General features: G+C 39.1%; 2 pseudogenes across 7 annotated transcripts; both read right to left on the minus strand.

Annotated features, from left to right (window-relative positions):
* Positions 1 to 900: 900 nt before the first annotated feature.
* Positions 901 to 2,886, minus strand: LOC125197543 (flavonoid 4'-O-methyltransferase 3-like; annotated as a pseudogene). Its single transcript, XR_016128737.1, has 2 exons — positions 2,134 to 2,886; positions 901 to 1,525 (listed from the first exon to the last, which is right to left on the minus strand). The product of XR_016128737.1 is annotated as a flavonoid 4'-O-methyltransferase 3-like (transcript).
* Positions 2,887 to 5,227: 2,341 nt separating this feature from the next.
* On the minus strand, positions 5,228 to 7,839 carry LOC125197178 (histone-lysine N-methyltransferase family member SUVH9 pseudogene; annotated as a pseudogene). 6 transcript variants are annotated; one of them, XR_016137586.1, is made up of 2 exons: positions 5,855 to 7,839; positions 5,228 to 5,432 (listed from the first exon to the last, which is right to left on the minus strand). The product of XR_016137586.1 is annotated as a histone-lysine N-methyltransferase family member SUVH9 pseudogene, transcript variant X5 (transcript). The 6 variants fall into 6 exon arrangements; XR_016137585.1 differs by having other exon boundaries at positions 5,228 to 5,435; XR_016137587.1 differs by having other exon boundaries at positions 5,228 to 5,486.
* Positions 7,840 to 23,960: the final 16,121 nt, after the last annotated feature.

A 23,960-nucleotide genomic window follows, 5' to 3' on the forward strand; every position in this document is an offset into this window, starting at 1 on the left:
TCTACATATATATTTAAGCGTGAATTACATAAGACGCCCATAATTTTTTGGAATTTGCACTTTTTTAATCTTTGAATATTAAAAATATTTTAAGTGATCTCTTAGTTTTAATGTTCACATTTTTATCATTTTTTACAAATATTTTCAGATTTTATTTTTCATATTTTCATAATCCCATTAATCATAATCCTGATAAGTGATTGGGAAGACAGTGACCCTAATAAAAATGGAGAACAACCAACGAATTTATGGGATGAATTTATGGGATGACAATGAGAAGGAACTAAGTCAATATGAGAGCATGTTAATTATACAAATCAATTGCTCAGAGTGCCAGAGTGGTGCAAGAGTGGATGCCACTCTAAAACATGGGCGGACACACTTGAAGATGGAAGGAATTGGGTCATCCACGATGGAGCGGACTATAGTATGCCCCATAGCCTCTGGAGGGTGGAAAATAGAAAATAAACAAGAAAAATATGTAGAAATCATAGTATGTGTTATAGCTTGGGTGCCGGAATGGCAGACTATAGCCTCTGGACATTAGTCCGGACAATACATAGGGCGGGTGTACGCGGCGAGGCTTAGGGGCTGCCATCCGCAATGACGGACTATCTAGACTATGAATAGTCTGTAGCTCTTAAGCCTTTACCAAAAAAATTATTTTTTGGTGGACGAAGGTAGTATTATTTTTTTTCTATTTCTAAAATTTTTGAACTTTTGAAAAACTATGTTTAGCCCTTACCGAATAATGTTATTGGAGACTAAAATGTTAAAAATTGAAGAATAAAAATGGGCTGGTTCTAAGATTTTGAAGTTACAGAGGAAAGCGACAATGGCTTCCGCTTCTTGAAGAAGAAGATGATAAAAGCAAAAAGTCATGAAATCAAATGACTTTTTCAATAATACTACATCAAAGTTTAAAGATATTCTATAGATGATCGTCTCGTAGTAATTCAAAAGAGACGAAATTAAAAATCGCCTCAAAACAATGTACAACGTATAATTGTAGTACTAAATTTCGTACAAAACAACATAAATAAGTTCATACTTCATAGCTTCCGACTAACTCACATCATATTACTCAGAGCAATAAAGCAATCTAGTTCAAATCATACATGATTATTCTAATAGACCTTTTATTTATGGCTGAAAACAAATGATCAGCCGCCTCAAACACACACCAAATGCGAAATAACACACACCAGATGAGAAACTGGACACATAAATTAGGGATATGCCTCAATGACTGATTCAATAGTCTTGATATTTTTGACAGTATGGCTGCTGAATCCAGCCTCATCAAGAAGACGAACGAATTCCTTGTGAGTCCTCTCCTTCCCCTGCACGGTCGACGCCATCATAATCATGTCCAGCGACACCCGCGCGCCGTAGTACTCGTCTTCGCCACCGTCTTCCTCAACTACCGCGTCGATGATGATCACCTTCCCGTGGTCCGGAATCGCCTCCTTGCATTTCTTCAATATCTCCACGCACGCGTTGTCGCTCAGTCGTGTAGCACCCACTGTCAAACAAACCCTAGTTAATATTTGCGGTCATATATGTTATTCCACACTTTCGTACGAAACTAATGTGTAATTCGTATCAATCGTCACCCTTTCATGTGACACAAATATAGAGTTAGTATTTCAAAAATAAAGAATTTGGAAATGACACTGAGTACCATAAAAATGGGTGTATAAATCATTAAAATTTCGTAACGAAGAAAGAAAGATAAATAACCAAGTTACCATGAGCATAAAAATATACTTCCCTTTGGTAATTTCTAAAGTAAGACGGAAAGAAAAAATTGGAGAGAAACTTTTCATAACTAGAAATTTGACATCTACCACTCCCTCACTCCCTCCCTGTGTCCATGAAATATTATTCGTTTTCCAATTTTGAGCGGTTAACAAAATATTGTACACATTTATTTTTTTTCCATTTTAAGCAAATGGGCCCATACTCAATTACGTCGTTACGCACATGTTCCATTTTGAAACTAACTCACACTTCAGTAACTTTTTCCACTCAATTTTGTCCGCGTTTCGTAAAACCCATGCTGATCAAATTAATTTCCACTCAATCTTGTGAAAAGAGATGGACATAGGAGTACTAAGATAAATAAGTTACCATGAGCATGATTGCATCCGCTTTTGGGACGCTCTCAAACATGCTCCCACCAACAAACTCAACCCCATCGAGCGGGGGCGCTTTAGCGACGACCTCAGGCAGGTCGAAGCAGAGCCCCCACACGGTGGGGAAGTCCTTGATAAGGCAAGCGAGGGCCATGCCATGGCGGCCCCCAACGTCCACCACAGACCGGATCCCTCTGAAGAGATCCGGGTGGTGGGCCACGATCTTCGAGGTCGTGACCCTGGAGTGGGCCTCCATGGCATCGGTGAACACCTTTTCATGGTTCCCGTAGGCCGGGTCGGTCCACGTGTCCTCCCCGTCGGCAGGCTTGACGTCGGGGCGCTTGCCCGTGCGAAGGACCTGCGGGGTGACGCCGGAGAGCGTCGGCGGCGGCGGGCCGTGCAGCATCATGAAGGCCGACATGTTGCCCGTGGCGAAGAGGCGGGAGAGGGCGTTGTCGGAGTAGTGGTCGTCGGAGGTCTTGTGGAAGATGCCGTGGTGGATGAGGAAGCGCATGATGCGGCGGAGGTGGTCGGCGGGGATGCCCAGGGCGGCGGAGAGGGAGGAGAGGGAGATGGAGCCGCCATGTTTGGCGACGACGTCTTGAATCTGGAGCTCGACGGAGGTCTTCACGACCGTGCCGGTGATGAAACCGAAGGCGAACTTCCAGATGTCGGCTTCAGCTTGTTGGGAATCGTCCATCACCATTTCCGCGCCTTTTCTTTTCCTTATTCGGTTAAGAGTGAAGTGAGGGTGAGAGGGAGTGTGATGCATGAATTAAATATAGTGGGTTGGATGGGATAATGAATTTATTAATACATTTTAATTTAAATTGCTTCTATGAATATTATTCCAATACTTCTCGAAATATTAAAATCATTTCTTTTGGCACAAAAATTTATGATGTGTTGTTTAGTGGTGTAAATGGAGTTGGTAATAAAGTAATACTCCCTTGGTTCCATAGTAATGGAGGCGTTTCTTTTTGACACGGAGATTAAAAAATATTGTGTAAGGTGAGTTAAGTAAAGGGAGAATAAGGTGGAAAATGAAAAAGATAGAGAGATGAAGAGAGAAAAAAGTAGGAGAGAGTAAAGTAAGTGTGAAAAAATGTATTGACTTTTACTAAAAAGGAAAATGACTCTATTACTATGGAACGTACCAAAATGGCAAAATGACTTATTACTATGGAACGGAGGGAGTAGATTACCATAAATAGAAATGGCTCAAGTTTGTTGGGACACCCCAAAATGGTATACGAGTCTAATATCTTGGGACGGGGGGAGTACTATTTGTTTTATAATAAAATATGAGTGGAACAAGTTGGTGGAATGTAGGGGTCTACTTACCATTTATGGTAAAAATGAAATAAGACTCTTATTATGGGACGGACCGAAATGGCAAAATAGAACTCTTATTTTAGGACAGGTGGAGTAATATTTTGAAAATATGCTTATAATTTTTTCTACAGCATTCTAAAATTTATAAATAATTTGAATATAACACTGAAAATTTACTTTATATGGAATAATTACTAAAAAAATACTTTAGTTTATCAAAATTAAAAAATAATTAAATTTTAAAGTTTAGATTGAACGAAGCTAGTAGTCTAATGTAGCAGAAAAAATTCAAAAGAAAATAATTAAAGAAAGATAATTTTAAAAGCAATTGAATATGCCTCACCTATCTTCTACAGAGGAAATTTCGAGACATGCTTTATTGAGCTACAGAAAAAGGATAGGTGATAGCGAGAAAAAAGTGAAACATTGGATATGAATTTACTGTACTGAAGGTGAAGGGATAATAAATGTGTAAGGTTCACATTTCATTTTTCTTTTCACAAAACGACTTACTATTATAAATTAGATAATTTTTTATAGTAAAAAAAAATAACATTTTATATATCTTATATTTTATCTCCTCCCTACTTTTTCTCTTTTTTGATTTTTTCTTTTCTCACTCCTATTTTATTTCATCTTCAATTATGTACTACTCCCTCCGTCCCGCTTTAGTAGTCTCATTAATTTTTCTGCCATCTTTTTGTAAAAATGATAAAAAATAGTTAAAGTGGAGAAATGGTAAAATAAAAAAGACAATAATGTAGATAAGACCATTCTCTATATTATTCTCTCTCTCAATTTATCATTTCTCCTTTTTAACTATTTTTTATTATTTTTACAAAAACATGGCAGAAAAGTCAATGGGACTGCTAAAGTGGGACGAAGGGAATATTAAACAACTACCTAAAGACCTATGTCCAAAAAAAAATTTGTCATATACGATGAGAGGAAGTCCTACTTAAAAATAAATCATTAATTTTTACTAATTTTATATAAGTGGTCTCACTCCAACTATCTCATTTAATTAGTATATTATTTAATATATAAAACTATAATTTGTATTCAATTAACTTTTTATATTTATTTTTTTATATTATAAAATTAATATATAAAATATAGTAATTTATATTCCGTTAATTTTTTTAATACATTTTTTTATCTTTTTAAAAACTAATATCAAGTCAAAATAAAATATTTAACAGCGGGCGATGAAGCACAATTTGAGTGATAGGTTTAGTGTTTAGTTACATAAAGAGTTTCAAATATAATTTAAGTGTTAATGTATATGGATGAAGAATTCTGATGGAAACTACTACATAAATCATTATTAAAATATGGAGTAAAATATAAACTATTCTATATGATCATTTTTTATAAGCACATATATTAAGGTAACTACTGCCCCATAAATTTAGGATATAAAAGAAATAAAAATATGAAAATAAAATTTTGATAGAGAAAAAGGAGAAAAAAAAATGTGGAGAAATGGTTTGAATAAAAGAGTGTGACATATAAAATATGAAAAAATAAGTAAAAAATATTATTTTTTGTGCAGCCCAACGGGCAAGCCCGATTTCTAATCGAGTTGTAGTTTTTCAACCCTAACTCTCTAACTTTTGCATGCTAACCGGGCCAGCCCATCAGGTCATTGTATACACTATACAATCAATGCAGTTTGTTGAAATTTTTGGTGAAATATCAAGAGTATTATGAGAATAAAGAATGAAATTAAGATAACCAAATGCATGCAGAAGTAAAAACAGGGAAAACCAGCCCCAGGCACATTATATACAAGTTGAATCAGTCTGGACTCTAATACATACAGACATACATAAACATAAACATAAACACAAACACAAAAACATAAACATAGATTCAAAACATCACAAGATTCATAGAATGATGATCTTCTGCTTGCTTCAGGCCTCCCGGCTCCTACTGTCTTCGCTATCAGCTGCACTACTGATACAAAAGCGAATTCAACGGATTAACTTGTTGTCGTGGCTTGGAAATCTAAGCAACAGAATTACCAGATCATACATATAACATCAAAAGAGTAGTCCAAGTAGAAAATCATTCTATTTCTTGTGATATAAAATGAACAATTGAACATAAACATAACACTGATGATGCTAGTTGTAGATTTCTTCCCCTCCCTCAAAATGAATGGCCATTCCAAATGATTATGCAAAATTTAATGTGGCAATGAACAGTCTTAGCTAAACAACTTTTAACATACATAGAGCAACAAAAATGGCAATACCAGATGCATATATCACCAGAATATGGCAGGAAACACACTGATATCAGAAGGAGTCATAACCAAGCTGTAATATTCAAATAACTCGATTTACCTAGGTCACAAAAAAGCTGATCAGCACCTTTGGGATTAAGCTGCACTAGTGACATATAGCGAGCTTTCCATTCCATTCATCGGCCACTCCATAATCCAGACTCAGTTCCCTCATCGGAGGTATATTCTCCATAGCAAACAGCATCAGATGAGGAAACGACACGTTGTTATGATCATACAGCACATGCTGCACGAAAACATTTGGACTTGAACTGTTGCTCATGTAGCAAGCTACATTCCTCATCCTCGACACATCCATAGCAAAATCCAAAGGAGGGCCCGATGGATACGAGGGGCAAACATAGTCTGAGAAGATTTGAGACAAGTCACCCCATTCTTTCCACCTGTGACCAAACCGTCCCGGATAAACTAAACAATCACCATTCATTGTGAACAACCGCGCCTGCTCATGGGTAAGAACAACTCCAGTGTACTCACAAATGAACGATCCAGCTTGGATCAAGTCTAGCGACCTCACTCCCCATCCAGTCTCCCGAGACCTAAACACCTCAAGCCGGTTCCTCACGCCCTTTTGGCTGACACGATTCCGACAAGTGGGAGGGCAGCGACAATGCGGCCCACACTCAAAAATCAAAGGCTTCCCCCTCAAAAGAATCCCGTGTGAGTTATACGCAATCTCACCCCCGTTTTTCATCGCACAGAAACAGCCATATCGACATCCATCAACACACTCACACCCACCACTACCTCCTACACTGTAAACATAAGGAGGGAAAACAGTTGTGACAAGATACTCAAAATAAACAGGACTATGATCACCATCAACATCATTGTAGAAATACACAGGAAAATTCTCCTTCTTCTTAGACAAATCAAGAGTCACATAGCCTTGCGGCCGAACCTCCAACGGCCGAGTCCTCAAACTCTCGGCAAACTTCATCACAACACTCCCCATATCCGGTTGATTCTCAATCCGAACTAGCTTAAATTTAAACACTCCAAACCCCGCCTTCCCCACATCGAACCAGGTATCGACTATCCTATACAATCCATCGTAAACATAAACCTTACCACTAGCACTACCTCCATATCTAAAACCACGAATAACCCTAACCTCAATACCATAATTCATGCTCCTCTCCATCGCCAAATTCCCCGATTCCAGCTTCTGATGCACCACCTGCTTATGAAGATTCTTATCCTGCCCACCGTGGCCAGTGTAAACCAACACATCCCCTGAATCCTCATCATCCTCGTATCCTCCCGATACGATCACGCTCGTTGCAATCGGCTCCCCATTCGAGCTATGAGCCGCCGGAACATAATCAATCCCCGCCTGCGGCTGACCGTGCAATCCAACAACGCACATTTCCATCCTGAAAAAGAAAACATCCCCAATTGAAATGCCAGGTATATCCCCAACAACCCTCTTATCGCGATTCATCCACAAACCGCTCTGCCGCATCAGCGCCGACGCCTTCAGGTCGCCGCGCGGCTTCCGATTATTAACCGTGGGATCGAAGTTCTTCTCCTCCTCCGACACGGCGAACACGCTCAGCGAGTCAAACAGCATCCTTGCCCGGCGGATTAGGTCGCGGAAGTAGCTCTGGTCGTTTGGCTTCAGATCAGTCACGCGGACGAGCTCGGAGGAGCGCGTGGGGTACTTTTTGCTGCCGCCGGGAGCCTCGGGAACGACGACGACGTCGGAGGCCTGCGTTTGCGGGTCGGGTACGAGGACTATCGCGCGCGAATCCGGGTGGGAGTCGGGTAGTGCGGAGGCGGCTCCTTCGGTCTGGTTGAAAGCCCTGCGGAAGAGCTCCGAAATGCGGTTGAATTCGGAGTACACGTCGGCAGAGGGCGGCGGGGAGGCCGCCGGGGGTTGGAATTGCGGCGGATTTTCATCTACTGGCTCGGATTTGGGGGTAACGAGGGTTAAATTGGTGGGAGGTTCTGCATTTGGAAATGGGGAGTTTGAATTTGAACTCATTTCCGAGCTGCTTGTTTGAATTGAAGATCTAACTCTTTAAGTTCTAATTCAGTTTTCTTCTCAATGGGCTTTATTTCAATGAATTTAGGGGTTTATATACTTCATTCGTCTCATTCTTTTGGTCACGAAAATTAAGAAATATTTCCTTAAATACGGAATTAGTAATAAATATTTAATGTGAGTTAAGTGGAAAGAGAATAAAGTATGAAAATATACACCAAAGAAAATAATGGGCATTTAATGGGATGATTTTGACATAAAGAAAAGTGACTCGTCTAAAAAGAAACGGCCGAAAGATGAGTGTGAATCAGTTATGTTGAAACGGAAAAAGTATTATATACTAGAAAGTTATTCGCAGAAACAATAAATTAAATAAGAATATTATTACTTTTAAGGGTAAAAGGTAAGATGAGTATCTATCATATTGAGTGCGAAGAGTCACGTGAATACAATACAACAATGCACATATATACATATATATATATATATATATATATATATATATATATATTTACTTCTTCTAATTCTTTCGAAGGATCTAGAATATGTTATTCAATCTATTTTTATTGATATATATTTAGTCATGTGTTTTTCATAGATGATTACGATTTGATATGATTTTTAAGTCATAGTAGTATGTTTTCCACAGAAAGTTAGGATTTGATATGATTTTATTTTATTTAATTTTATGATACACTCTTTGTCAAAAAATGAAAAGTGTCTTTAAATTATAAACACTATTACATCCGTATTTCCCTTTTCTATCTTATGCTTGACCTACTTTTTCTCATTCTCTTTCGTACTTTGTGGACGCAATAAATTAAATAAGAATTTATTACTTTTACAGGAAAAAGGTAAGATGAGTATCTGTCATATTGAGTACAAAGAGTCACGTGAATACAAGACAACAATGCATATATATATTCGATTTCATCTAATTATCTCGAAGGATCTAGAGTATGATATTAAATCTATTATTATTGAAATATATTTAGTCATATGTTTTTCATAGATGATTAATATTTGATTGGATTTTCAGTCATAGTAGTGTGTTTTTAAAAAAAAATAGGATTTGATATGATTTGATTTGATTTAATTTTATGTCTTTGTCCAAAAATGAAAAGTTTATTTCAAATTATAAAAACTATTACATCCGTATTTCCCTTTTCTATCTTATGCTTGACCTACTTTTTCTCATTCTCTTTCCTACTTCGTGGAAGCAATAAATTAAATAAGAATTTATTACTTTTACAAGAAAAAGGTAAGATGAGTATCTGTCATGTTGAGTGCAAAGGGTCACATGAATACAAGACAACAATGCATATATATATTCGACTTCATCTAATTATCTCGAAGGATCTAGGATATGTTATTAAATCTATTTTATTGAAATATATTTAGTCATATGTTTTTCGTAGATGATTACGATTTGATATGATTTTTAAGTCATGGTAGTATGTTTTTCACAAAAAAAATTAGGATTTGATATGATTTTATTTGATTTAATTTTATGTCTTTGTCCAAAAATGAAAAGTTTCTTTCAAATTATAAAAACTATTACATCCGTATTTCCCTTTTCTATCTTATGCTTGACCTACTTTTTCTCATTCTCTTTCGTACTTCGTGGACGCAATAAATTAAATAAGAATTTATTACTTTTACGGGAAAAAGGTAAAATGAATATCTGTCATATTGAGTGCAAAGAGTCACGTGAATACAAGACGTCAATGCAATACATTCGACTTCATCTAAATATCTCGAAAAATCTAGAATATGTTAATCAATCTATTTTTATTGAAATATATTTAGTCATATATTTTTCATAGATGATTACGATTTGATATGATTTTAAGTCATAGTAGTATGTTTTTCATAAAAAGTTAGGATTTGATATGATTTGATTTGATTTGTTTAATTTTATGATACTCTCTGTGTCTAAAAATGAAAAGTTTCTTTCAAATTATCAACACTATTACACTATTATATCTGTATTTCCTTTTTCTATCTCATACTTGACCTACTTTTTCTCATTCTCTTTCGTACTTTACCATTTTTTTCTTTTTCTCTTTTACTTAACCATTTCCTCATAAAAATATGTCGCCCACGATAGGACATATTTTTGGTGGACAGAGGAAGTGTATTTTTATATTTCCACATAAATATGTATATAGTCTTTGATTGTAATTAAGAATGAAGAAATAAAATATTTGTATCATTTTCTCTTTTACGGTCTCTACCAAAAATAAACCGATCTTCCTTTCTTGTGAAGAATCGCTTTTTGCCTTCATCCCTCTTGGAAGAGGAATAATTTTCCTTATACATGTTAAACCCTTATTAATACTTACTCAACTTTATTTTACTCAAATAATACCCGCAAGTGTATTGGGTTATCGTAGCAAATAGCAAGCAAGAGTGTATCGTATTCCACAGAGACAATTGAGTGTAAACCTAAGTACCACGAACAAATTTCAACTACTATCCAGACGATCAAGAATTTTGGTTTTGAAACTAACAACTACTAAAAGCATAAAAATTCAGATATTAAAAAAAAGCACTTAAACAAGAAAGCAATTAAGCAAGTTGTGAAAGATGATAGAGAAAGATGCAGAATTCAAGGATTTGGTGCACAACTCATAGCATAACCCAATTGAAACCGATTCACTATTTAAAGTCTCCAGAATTGTTAAATCAATCACAGTTGTAGATTAAACCCCATCCCAAGGTGAAAAATCCGTAGATTAGGTGTAATAATTGAAGTCCCCTTCTAATTCTTAGACCTAACTCCCTAACAGTTTGATTAGATTAACGATCCCACTCAGAATCTCAACTCTCCCGAGTTCTATTAAATTAAGGTGTGAATTATTCTTCTTTCAAGATTAAATATTTCATCTTCCGATTACTCTAAGAAACCTTAACACTCTCAATTGGTGATTAAGCAATTGATAGGAAAAAGCACAAGAATAATTCAAACAATTGCAAGAGCAAGATAAAAACGAAGTCAATTGGATTAAAACTATGAATCAATGCATCTTCACCAAGAATTCTACATTAAAAGCTTAGCGACTCATGTTCATGGTGGAAAACAAAGAGAAACTAAGAAAAACAATAGAAATCATTATACGGACTATAATTGGCGGAGGAATTGAAGCTTGAATCTTCAATCTTCTTCCAAGTGTGCTTCAGAGAGAGAGAGAGAGAGTTGGTGTTAGGCGGCGGTAGAGTGTGTATAGAATTAACCTAGATCTTCTCTCTTATTTCCTCCTTCTGAAAAACGCGTTTAGGCTGTGAAAAACGTCAGATTGACGGACCCGGCCGTGGAATTAATCCACTGGAAATTCACCAGGCCAAGTGAAACTTTCTAGATCCCTCCGTACTCAAAAAGTAGAAAAGTGAGAAAAATTGGTAAAGTAAAATAGATGAAAAGAAAAATGAGTAAAGTAAGAGAGGGAAAGAGAAAAAGTAGTGAAAGTAGAGTTAGTGGATTGTGGGGTCAATGTCCTAAAATAGAAAGATTCTAAAGTTTCTATTTTTAAGAAACGACCCAAATGGAAATTGTAACAGCCCGCCCTCCTAGGGTACAATAAATGCGACGGCTGCTACCCAAACGGACTCCAATGAAGTAAACATAGACTAGGGTTTCATTTAAAGAGTGTAGGCCAAATAATAAAGGAAACATCAGAGCATTTAAAACAACTACTAAACCTAGAAGTTTAAAAGAAGAAGGAAGGTATCATAAATGACGATCAAAAATATCTGAAGAGTACGACAAAAATATCCAAGGTATAAACCACAAGAAAAGGCTAGGGTGCAATTATCCCAAAGAAATTCTAAAGAGTATCAAGATTCAGCGGAAAACGACCAAGAGAAAGAATAGCTATGTATGAAGACACAACTACGCTTGAAGTTCAACATATCCATATTAATTATTTATCCTGCTCAACACCCGCCACCACTCGTCATCGTTCAACCTGCACATAAGAAAACACATGCAGGGCTGAGTATTTTGAAATACTCAGTGAGCTCATTGCCAAAACATTTTATAAGTTATGCCACCCTTACCAAGTGAACTCGAGTTTTAAGCAGTTAAAAGAGAAATATCATGAGTATCACAAAATATGTTTTCATAGACTGGCCAGTCAAATTAATCCCCCATTTTCTCATCAAAATCACAATCATTCCATGGTGCGACGAAAGTGTGGCCACACTTTTCGCCCACGAGACCGGCCGACTAGCTAGGACGGCTCCTGATCCCATTGTGTACACAGCCTGGTAGGGCTTGCGGCCCATACTCAGACCCGAATCCGTATAAGCATATCAAATATCACGTTAAAAACAAACATAGGCATGACATAACAGTTAAACCACCCTTATAACACCAAACAACATTTTGATAAAAAATATAGAGAGTTTTTAGAGTAAAGCCCACCTCAACTGCTTAGTTTTCAAGTAGTTTCGCTTTTCCGTTATCCGGCTTCGCAACCAAAGTTTCACCTTTTAATCACATAGGCACATATCACAAATTAGGTTCAATACTACTCTTACTCATGCATGTCTCAACACTTTTTTTCCTTTTCCATTGATTTATCTTATCATTACTAATTAATCAAGATCATGTTTATCACACAAGAATATTTAACCATCAAACACACTCTACACAACACAACACACACACACCACACGACACACACACACACGTCGCACACACACACGCACACACGGCACACACACACACATGAACATATTTCCACATCCCTTTTATCCCACTTTCACTCAACTAAGATGCATGAGGGTTCAAGAAGACCGATTAATCGGTTAGAAAGAAGAAAAAAAGAGTAGAAGAAGAATAAGAAGAACTCATAAACAAAATACCTTTTTAGAGAAAAACAATCGGTAGAAACAAAGTAGAGACTTGGTTCTTCAAGAATCTTGGCGTTTGACGGACCAAGTGTTTCCCCCACTCTTTCGAGTGTTGTGATGGTTTTCGTATGTAATTTGGAGTGTATCTCAAAATTTAAAACCAAACTCTTTGCTTGACACCTTTCTAGTACCACATCCAAATGTTGCAAGCACGAGTCGAAAGAGTCTCCATAGGCAGTGAAATCATCCATAAAGATCTCTATACAATCTTCAATCAAATCCGAGAATATGCTCATCATGCACCGTTGGAAAGTACCGGGGGCGTTGCATAGACCAAATGGCATACGCCTATACGCATAGGTTCCAAACGGACAAGTGAACGTGGTCTTATCCTGGTCCTCCGGGTCCACATAGATTTGAAAATAACCACTGTACCCATCCAAAAAGCAGAAGTACTTCCTCCCAGCCAGTCGCTCCAGCATTTGATCGATTAATGGCAGGGGAAAATGGTCCTTCCTGGTTGCATTGTTCAGCTTCCGGTAATCTATGCACATTCGCCATCCGGTAACTAGTCTGGTGGGCACTAGCTCATTTCTCTCATTCTTAATCACCTGGATCCATGACTTCTTGGGGACCATATGGATTGGGCTAACCCATTCACTATCTGGTACTGAATATATAATGCCCAGTGAGAGAAACTTCAAGATTTCCTTCAGTATCTCTTCTCGCATGTTTGGGTTCACCTTTCTTTGGGAATCTCTATGCGCCTTGGCTCCATCCTCCAGCCTAATGTGGTGCATGCAGACATCCGGGCTTATACCAACCAGGTCCGTAAGGCTCCATCCAATAGCCTTCTTGTTTTTGCCCAGCACAGTTAGTAGTCTTGCCTCTTGCTCTTCAGTCAGCCCGCTATTGATGATTACAGGGAATGAGTCTTCCTCCCCTAGGTAGGCATACTTAAGATTCGCTGGCAACTTTTTCAACTCCACTTGCGGGGGCAGTGTGTCTGTAGGTAAAGGGTTCTTCTTTGAATCCTCCTCTTGCTCTTGTTCAGCATCTGATTTTTCCTCCATCCGGGCCGGCACAACGGCCCCTACGGATGCTGCTAGTTCTGACTTCTGACAGAATTCCATAATTGCTTCTTCGATCTCTTCGTCAGTCAACCCCCGGCTACTGATCAGATCACACCATGCAGCTGCTTCCACATCAACCTGGGCATACACATCCAAGGCATGGAGCTTTTCCTGCAATAATTCGGTCTCAAGAAATTCTTGGACTAAGGGGTCAATTACATAAACATAACATAGATTTTCAGAATCTATTGGTTTTTTCATGGCTTCATTGATGTCAAAGACAAATTTCTCACCATTAAAGTCAATGCATATTGTCCCCTCGGCCATATCCACAATTGTTTTAGCCACTCTTAAAAATGGTCTTCCTAACAATATCCCGCTAGACTCCCTAGCTTCTGGTTCACTCATTTTAATGACATAAAAATCAGCGGGATAAGTAAAGTTCTGTATCCTGACCAATACATTTTCTAACACACCCTCAGGATTGATACATGACCTATCAGCCAGTTGGATCAACACCCTAGTATTCGACAATTTTACCCCTTTTAACCGATTATAAATGGATAACGGCATAACATTGATAGATGCTCCTAGATCACACATTGCATGCTCGATTTTCACATCCCCAATTGTTATGGGTAGGGTAAACATACCTGGGTCGGCTCTCTTGGGTGGTAGCTTCTCCTGTACAATGGCTGATGCTATTCCTTCCACCATGATTTTTCCATCCTCCTGGGCCTTCCCGGCTATGAACTCCTTTATAAACTTCCCCAGAGGGGGCAGTCTCACGGCTTGGAGGAATGGTATGGTGACATCCAGCTTCCCAAAGATCGACATGAAATCCACAAGGTTTTCTTTCTTCCTCCTCGTCACAAACCGATATGGAAACGGTTTTTCTCCCTTAGCCTCTCCAGTCAGTCCTTGTGGAATTCCCTTTGGCTTCTCCTGGATTTGAGGTTCCGATGTGGGCATCACTCCTCCCGGCTGCAAATTTCCAGGTTGTGTTTCTCCCTCCTTTCCTTCCACGGTAGGCTCCCCGTTTAGAAAAAACGGATCCTCCATCTGAGGCAGAGGCCTCTTGAGCTCTTCCGCTGGGATGATATCGCTCAGCACCTCTTCTCTACTAGACTCCCCAACAGGGTTCTTGAGCTGAGGTCCATTATTGGCTGTCCCGGACCGCAGTGTAATTTTGCTCACATTTGCCTTTTCAGGTACATGGACTGTAGATGGGAGTTTCCCTGAGTTCCCTTTCATTTCGCCCACCGAGTTAGCGAGTTGGGCCAACTGCCTGTTCATCATGTCCATATTTGCCCTATGCTCCTTCTGGGCACTTTGCATTCCTTGCATTGTTTCATTACTGGACTGCAAGTCATTTTTAATGCTTTGCTACGAGGCAAGCATCTCCCCCATCATGTCCTCCATAGACCTCCTCGACCTGTTTGGGTAATGGAATTGGTTCGAGCTCTGGTGCTGGTTACACTGAGGTGGCGGGTTTGACTGGTAGCCTGAGAAATTTTGCTGGTTTTGGTTCGGTTGGGGGTTGGGTTGATTTGGAGCCTGATTTTGGTTCTGATTCTGATTTCCATCTCCCCATCGGAAATTTTGGTGGTCCCTCCACGGTGCATCTCTTTGTTTCCCCGGAATCCAATTTCCGTTGGAATTGGAGTATCCTGCAGCATTTGCTTGCTCCACATCCAGCGAGTTGTCCGGCTGATCATATGGTAGTGCTGGGGCTTCTTGGCCTCCAGTTGGAGAAGGTGGTGGAGTGTTCTGCTTGATTGCAGTCAGCAACTCCTTCTTTAATTCCTCCATCTTCAAATCCATCCGTTCCTCCTGGTCAGTAGCCGAAGCACTTGCTACCCTTTCTCTGCTGTACCCATCTCTCGCGTTGTCGTACGTCTTCTTTGCATTCAACAGCTTACGTAACACCTTCTTGGCTTCACTTACTCTCAACTGGGTGAAATCGCCTCCAGATGACGAATTCGCCAGATCCTTGGTTTCCTTGTTCATTCCTTCATAGAAGGTGTGGTGCACCTCTATCTCCTTCATGCGATGGTTGGGGCATGACTCCAAAAGGCTCATGTACTTCTCCCAGTACTCACTCAGAGTTTCATCATATTCTTGCCTTATGCACGATATTTTCCTCTTGCCAACTCCTTTAGGATGCTCTCCATTAGGGCTGTCAGCTTCGCCATCTCTGCCCGCGATTGTCTATTCTCCTCAGCCAGCTCAGTCACTGCCCGCTCCAGGTTTTCTTGCCTCAGCCTCTGTGCTTGGTCGAGCTGGATAGCTTGCACCTCCTGGCCTTGTTGTGCCCTTCCTCCAGGGGCTTCTCCCATTTGGTAGAACTGGGGTACTCCTTCTCTGTAGTATACCAAGTTGGTGCGGACGAAGAAGGGTATATCAAACATGCCAGGAGCGTCGACCATGTACATTGGAGACATGTCTTCTGCCTCTGTTATGATGATGTTGTTGCGCACGAAGGCTCCTAGTATATGGCAGAGCGACAAGTTTCTGGCTGGGTAGGTGGCTATCAGGTGGCATTGGTAGGCTGTCCAAAATCCCAAGTGCAGTTTTCTTCCACGCTTAGCGCACCATACCAAGTACAATTCGGTCATGGACGTTCTTGCAGCGGAGTTGCTCTGCCCCAGTAGGTTATAGCCTAAGTAGAGCTGCACTAATCTTAGCATGGAGTTGTTGAAGTGGGTGGATCTGGATTTAGTGGAGGCAAACTGGCCAGCATCCGGGTGGGTTAGCTCCTCCCAGGCTTCCTGGGGCTCAAATTCTATATGTCGCCTCGGTACCCCCCTCTCACGGCTTCTCCATTCTGGTTCTATAGCCTCCTCCAGGCTACACATACCTAGTCGCACGGTCCACTCTATCAGACTCATGGACAGTTCTACACATACCTCGTCTTGTCAAATGGCGCCGTTGCCGGGGATGGATGGCGTATCATGTGCTTTTGTTAAGAATTTTGGTGTAAATATTGTAAATAAACTTTCTTTTATTTTTTGTGTTCCACAGTTTAAAGACACCGAGTCCAACTTGCTAAGGAAAGAAGGGGTAGATCCAGTCACCACTCATTCAGGATTAACCACTGCCTTGCCTGTTGACTTGGATGCGAGCACTAAGGAAGACTGCTGCACAACCATCAAGAGTGAACCAGATTCATTATCCACATCTGAAGAGTAGAATGCTGCCAAGATGGCTGAGGGTCCGGACTTCGCATTTGAGGCAGTAGAAAGTGAAAGTACAGTGAACCCAACGGAAAACCCAGAAGAAACAACCGCCAAGCCAGTGAAAAAGGCGAAAATCGAGAAAGTGATGGAAATGGAACCACAAGTCCATACTGCCCAGCCTTTGGCAGAAAAGTCAACCTTGACGAAACCCGAACCGGTAGAGAGGAAGTTGGTATTGAGGGATGAGCCGAAGGAGAAGCAGAGGCCGACGCGTGTATCGAAAAGATGCCTCGGGCATGGGATGGCAAAGAAGACAGGGGCAACCACTGCATCTAAGGCAATGGAGATTTCGAGCGATGAAGATCGGGAGGATCCTACAAAACCTGGGGAGAATCCCGACTTGACTACTACCCAGAAGGAAAGCCACCCAATTACAGAATCAGAATCGCCTACCACTACTGGCCAGGAAGAAGAGACTCCTACAAAACCTGGGGAGAACCTATCTGAAGGGCCAAAAGATGAGGTGGTCGTTGAAGCCCGGGAGAGCCAGTCTACTGCCCAGGAAGAGATACCAGCACCAGAAACCGACGTACATGAAAAGCAAGACAAAGAGGAAAGATACAACCAAGAAGAAAGAAAGAAGTAAGAAAAGGGGGCAGCAAAAAAGAAGGAGACCAAGAATTCCAGGGAGGTCTTAACGGCCATTATCATCAGGAAGCTGGAACGATGGCCCAAACTGATCAGGAGCAAGGACCCCTCTGACCATCGTCTACGGCCCATGGAAAAGAGGAAAATCATGGGGACTTTCAAGAATCATAAGAAAAAGAGAATGACACCTCCGATGATGTACCACCTGAAATACCCAGCACAGCAGCTACACAATGCACCACCCCGAGGAGGAGCCGAAGGAAGCAATGACACACCCCCACACTGACCAGTTAGTTTTTTTTAGATTTTCGTAATTTTTAGTTTCTTTTCTATGTGTGTCAGTGGTACGTTTATGTGTTAATATGTTTGTGATATCATGCGTATACCCCTTTTTCATAACACTTAGCCTATTTTATAGTCTAAGTGTGAGAAGGCTGGGGTTTACACCATATATGTGTTTAGGTTGTTTAGAAATTTTCATTATGTTATGTGATTTTGTTTGGTAAGTATTATATCTTCTCTCACTTAGCCTATTGCATAGTCTAAGTGTGAGAAGTTTTGATATATAGTATGTTTTGCATATCTTGTTTTTGTTCTACTTTGTCTATAGGTTCTCTATGTTAGTTACTCTTGCCCCACTTAGCCTATTGCATAGTCTAAGTGTGAAAAGTTTTCATATGTAGTATGTTTTCCATGTGTTATGTGTTTTTCTATGTTTTCTGTGTCCTACGTGTTTGATACTGGCCATCCTGTTTTCCACTTCACTGAGCTCGCTTGAGGGCGTGCAAGGATGAAGTGGGAGGGGGGAACATAATGGCCAGTATAACTGTATATATGTGTTGTCGCGTGTCGAGTCAGTCCCTAGTAGGTCAGTTTAGGTTGTTGGGACTACCGCAGCGGAAGACACGGAAACCAAACAGGTCCTAGACGGATCTATTTAGTTGATTATGCATTCGACTCCAATTTCATGCAATTAACATAGATCTATAGATATAACATCAAATAAACACATAATCATGCATATTCGATGTAGATTCGATTGTTACCTCATAATCCATCATTGGATTGACGTTGCTAGCTGCACCACCCGGAGATCCTTGGTTTATCGACCACGAATCTTCCGTACTATTCCCTTGTCCTTGATTCTCCATCCGTGTGGGCGGATCTTAGATAATCAATTAAATAACTTTGAATGGATCTAGGGAAACCCAATACAAACACGAAATTGTCTAGATCTAATCCTATGAATTAGGATAGATCAAGAACAATAATCAAAACCCTAATTCTCTCACGTGCTAGGCACGAAAATCGAGACCAAGTGAGAGGGAAGAGGAGGCGCCGATTTCTAGGCTAGGGTTAGGGTTTTTGTGTTGTCTTGGATTGTATTCTAGGGTTTCCCTTTCATTCAATATTTATAGTGGACCTTATTGGGCTAGTAAGGGGATCCATGGAATGACTTAAGTGTTGGGCTCACCCATTAGATAAATTACTAATTAAATCAAATGACCCATGATTTAATATATTATCAACGGAATATTATTTTATTCCACTAAAGAATAATATTGCACTCCCACTTAAATCACCAAATTAGGAATAACTTGGGTCCATTTTATTTTATAATATTTCCCGCGTTTAAGATTATTTTGATCCATCAATTTAATTCTTTTGTCTGCTATGTGACTAGAATTAAATTAATTCTCCAAAGAGTTTTTCTAGTTTGAAACTATATTTATTATTCGTGGAATAAATTCCAACTGTGCAGATTTCTGAATAATAAATTCCTCTTTCAAACACCTCATTGGGGATCACCCTTTTGGGGATTTAATCATACCACACTGGGCACGCGAATTCTATGAAATAATATTCAAATACCTTCATGTTATTCAACTACTACCACCCAAGATATCATGAACTTGAGTTACGTACAAACTCTCACATATTGATAAGTCAAAGTGGCGTTTGATTGAATGAACAATATTGATATTAATATCATAGACTAGAAAATACAAAACTTTCTGAATTATATTCTTTCAGTAGATAGCAATAAAGAATACATTTCGCATTAGATCCTTTCAGTGCTTTACCACACCGGTGTTACTAATCTCTTCTTAGGTAAGAGAGAATTATCACAAACACCGCAACCGTACCAATAGGTAGCCAAAGCCTATCTAGGTTGTGAATACGTTTTTCTTCTTACTAGATCTGGCCAAGTCCCCTACTGGAAAACTCATGAGGAGATTCATCGAATTTCCCTACTTTACCTTCTTAGTAAAAAGCCTTAGACTTGTTTATCATATTTCAATAATAAACCATTATATTATATTATTTATTCTCATAAATAGGTAAACAAGTGGACGTGGCGTTTCTCGTATACATGCACGAGCTGACTGTACAAAGGCATGTAAGCTCGAAGCATCTTTTAGTATACAAACCCCAACAATCTCCCACTTATACTCAAAGAATGCTTTCGAGTATACCAACCGCTTTATTGGCCTTGTGCTACACATTCACAACACATTTTCTCCCACTTAGTGTTCTTACTGGTTGGGGGGGAAGCTCCGGAAGTTGGTACTCTAGCTCCTCCTTTTCTTCGTCGCTACTCGTGCCTAGGTCGGACAGTGCTATCGACAGGCCAAAACGAGTGGTAACTAGTATTGTTCCTCGGGGAAGTATCCTTGGTCTCCACTGGCCAGGAGCCGAGCCACTTCTCATAAACTGAAAACAAAAAGAAAAGAAAAATTATAAACAGTATGTACACCAAAAAGATCACACACAATACAGGTATGAACGCCATCCATCCCCGGCAACAGCGCCATTTTGACGGACCAAGTGTTTCCCCCACTCTTTCGAGTGTTGTGACGGTTTTCGTATGTAATTTGGAGTGTATCCAACTGATCAGGAAGAGATTCCCGACCCAGCTGAGTCGTTGGTACGATAACCGGGACCTGGCTTCAAACAAGTTTCCTCAACCCACTTCTACTGATTAGTATAATAGAGGTAAGGGTCGATTCCCACGAGGATGGACACGTTTTGATAACTGCGGTGACTTTCCTGGGTGTTTTGGTTAGCTACCACGCTTGGGTTGAGATTTTACCTAGACAGGAAATAAAGGTGGTACTCTACTGACTAGTAGGCGTGAAAATAACAGACATGTGGGAGTGTTCGTGAAAATAGGGGACAATGTGTCTCAGAGGCATATGAAAAGTAGACAGTTACTAAAAGGGGAAATTTAGACTACAAGGCATATTTGGTGGCTGGGTGGTTCTCTGACAGGTCTGGGCAGTACATCTGAAAAGTAGGGAACAAAAGCAAAAGTAACTTAAAAGTAAAGTGGTTCAAACTAAAGTTGATTTTGACGTTTTCTTCTTCACCAAGTATTAACAGAATTCAGATAAACACAAACACCATGACTGAACTTCAGATTCACAAATTCAAACTTAAGATCCATCGATTTAAATGCTCAAACTTAAATTAAACAGTGAAACTGCAACTGCACGAAAACTTGACTAAACATAGCTACAACTTTGAATCAACAACTCCCGATAAGAAAACACTTAGAAATTGAAAGCAATAACTAAATCTAACTTTCCTAGGCAAAATGAAGCAAACTCGAACCAAAGTGACATGCGAAATAGAAACTTTATAATGTAAAAGTTGGAAAATAACAAAGTACTTCAAAAGAGCACAGCGATGAGTGTTTGCAAATAACTAACGATGAAAACAAGTAAACTTTAAACTAGGAAAGCGATTAAGATTGTTTGTGCCACTCCGGGCGATGATACTACTACACTGCTACGATAACTGGCTGAAACGGCGGACTGATGACTTCTCCGGCAAACTCTTCGACGTCAAGTGACCATGGCTGTGGCGAGGAACGAGAGGTGGGATAATGCTGAAGGAACTGATCTTCTAGAGAGAATTCTACTAAGTGTGTTGAGAACCGAGAACTTCGAACCGAACTCTTAGGAGGCGTCTATCCGAAAACTCTTTCTCTCTCTCCAAGTGGCTTCTTTTATAGGGAGGCTTGCCCTTGCTTTTAGGGTAGACTTCTCCCGCATTTTGACCTTTTTGCCCTTGTCAATGATCATCCCAGCTATCCTCCTTCATCTCGAGCCTTTTCTCTGGCATGCATCCTGGTCAGTATCGCACCCTTCTGGCGCCCTTTTCACTTGCGTCACCCGAATCGTCTCCTACTGACTTGGATCCTTTAATCATCCACACTTAAGCAACTGTTTTGCAGATAATACATGCATTTCACGACATACTGACCAGTAACCAAGGCTTAGAATACGACTTATCAGCGTTCAAACTCTAAATTGTTCTCAAAGGATGACAAAATATTGGTGTGTGGAAGAAGAAAATTTGAGAGAGTGGGGAATGGTGGGGGCCGAAAATTTGGGGTCTAGGGTTGGGGTCTTCTCTTATTTATAGTGCTCAACAAGATCTTTAGGTAATTAGAATAGAATATTTGGTAAGATCTCATTCTCCACAATTAAATAAATAAATATTGTGAAGTAAGGAAGAAGAATTAACAAAAATAGATCCTAGGGCAAATCCCATAGGTTTCGAAAATTAGGCTCTCCAATTAGCCATGATTTTGTTTTTGGTATAATTTACGGAGTAAAATAAAATATCACGGAGTAAAATAAAATAAAATAAAAATAAGGATTCTCCCAACTTGGAGTATAAAGTGGCGCCCCTATGCCTATTTAAATAAGGCATGGATTTTTGAATATTAACTAAAATAAGGTAAGGTAAGATCTCATGAAGTATGGAAAGATTTGGTAGAATAATTAAATTCTAGGTATGGAAGGAAATCAAGTAAGGGATTAACTAAAATAAAAATAATACTCCCTCCCTTATTTTGGAGATTTTCGAAAATCACAAGGTACAAGGGGTGTCGATTTTTCCTCTTTAAAAATAAGGAAATAATTGTGTCTTGGATTTAATTTGGATAAATATCCCAAGGATTAATTTAAATCCGGAAAAAAATAGAATTCCTTCTCCAAAAACCAAGGGGTCGAAAATTTCAAGAATTAGGGTGACAGGTATTTACGGAAATTTTCTCTAATATTCTCACTCACCCTTACACAATTAAATTACCACATAAATCTCATAATTTAATAAATCACATGCCACAACATAAAATCAACAAGTTTGACTTTTCAAACTTTCAACGCAAACCCTAGACTCAACTCGACCATATCATCACATGAAACAAATGCATTCTCGATTCCACGTCATCAACAATAAATTCTAGGGCTCTAAAATTAGGGTTCTAAAATCCGGGATGTTACAGAAATAGTTGCTATTTCTAAAAAACAGAGGGAGTAAACTTCATCCGTCCATGAAAAATAATCTCATTTTGCTATTTTGGGATGTTCACAAAAAATAGTCTCATTTCTTAAAATTGAAAGTTTATCTCTCATACTTTTCTCACTTTTTCTCTTCTCTCTCATACTTTACCTATTTTTTCTCCTTTTTTTTTAACACCTTAGTGGTGGAGGGTTCGTGGATCTCTCATCCCTTCATATCATCAACTGCGATTTTACATTCTGCCCAAAATGACTTAGAAAACAAGACCAAGGAATACAAAAACAACAAGGCTAGAGTAAGGAGGTGGCCTGGCCTATTTTTTCTCCTTATCTCTCTTACTTTACCTACTTTTTCTCTTTTACGGTTTCTATCAAAAATAAACCGATCTTCCTTTCTTGTGAAGAATCTTTTTGCCCTCTTCCCTCTTGGAAGAGGAATAAATTTCCTTATACTACATGTTAAACCCTAATTAATATATTTCATTTGTCCACGAAAAATAGTCACATTTTGTCATTTTGGGATGTTCACAAAAAATAGTCTCATTTCTTAAAATTGAAAGTTTATCTCTTATATTTTTCTCATTTTTTCTCTTCTCTCTCGTATTCTACCTACTTTTTCTCCTTATTTCTCTTACATTACCCATTTTTTCTCCTCCCCTCTCTTACTTTACTAGTTTCTCATTAAAACTCATGTCATCCACAAATAAGACTATTTTTGTGGACAAAGAAAGTACATATCAATTGATACTTCCATTTTCGAATTCGCTCTCATTCCGAATTCATGGATATCCCTCATGCCCATTGGTTCTCCGTCGTTAACACTTGCATGGACTTTAGATATTCAAAAATATTTTGATTTTTTCAAGTATCTCAATACGAGTGACAATATTTTGTGGGGAGGTTGTTTGACCATCTGACAATGGAATGTTTCCACGACTATTCATGTACTACTAGTCTAATGACAAGATTTATGAATGTTGTTATTCATAAATTTGATTCTTTCGATATTCTAACTAAGCTTGTGGACAATCTCAACATTATTTAGAAGAAATTATGTGCAAAAAGTCCAGACACACCAACAAGTCTAATACTCTTGATGCCCTCGTCAATTTAG

The sequence above is a fragment of the Salvia hispanica genome, chromosome 4 (genome assembly GCF_029641045.1).
Source record: "Salvia hispanica isolate PSC_SH4W2 chromosome 4, Shi_PSC_v1, whole genome shotgun sequence".
Classification (NCBI taxonomy): Eukaryota; Viridiplantae; Streptophyta; class Magnoliopsida; order Lamiales; family Lamiaceae; genus Salvia; species Salvia hispanica.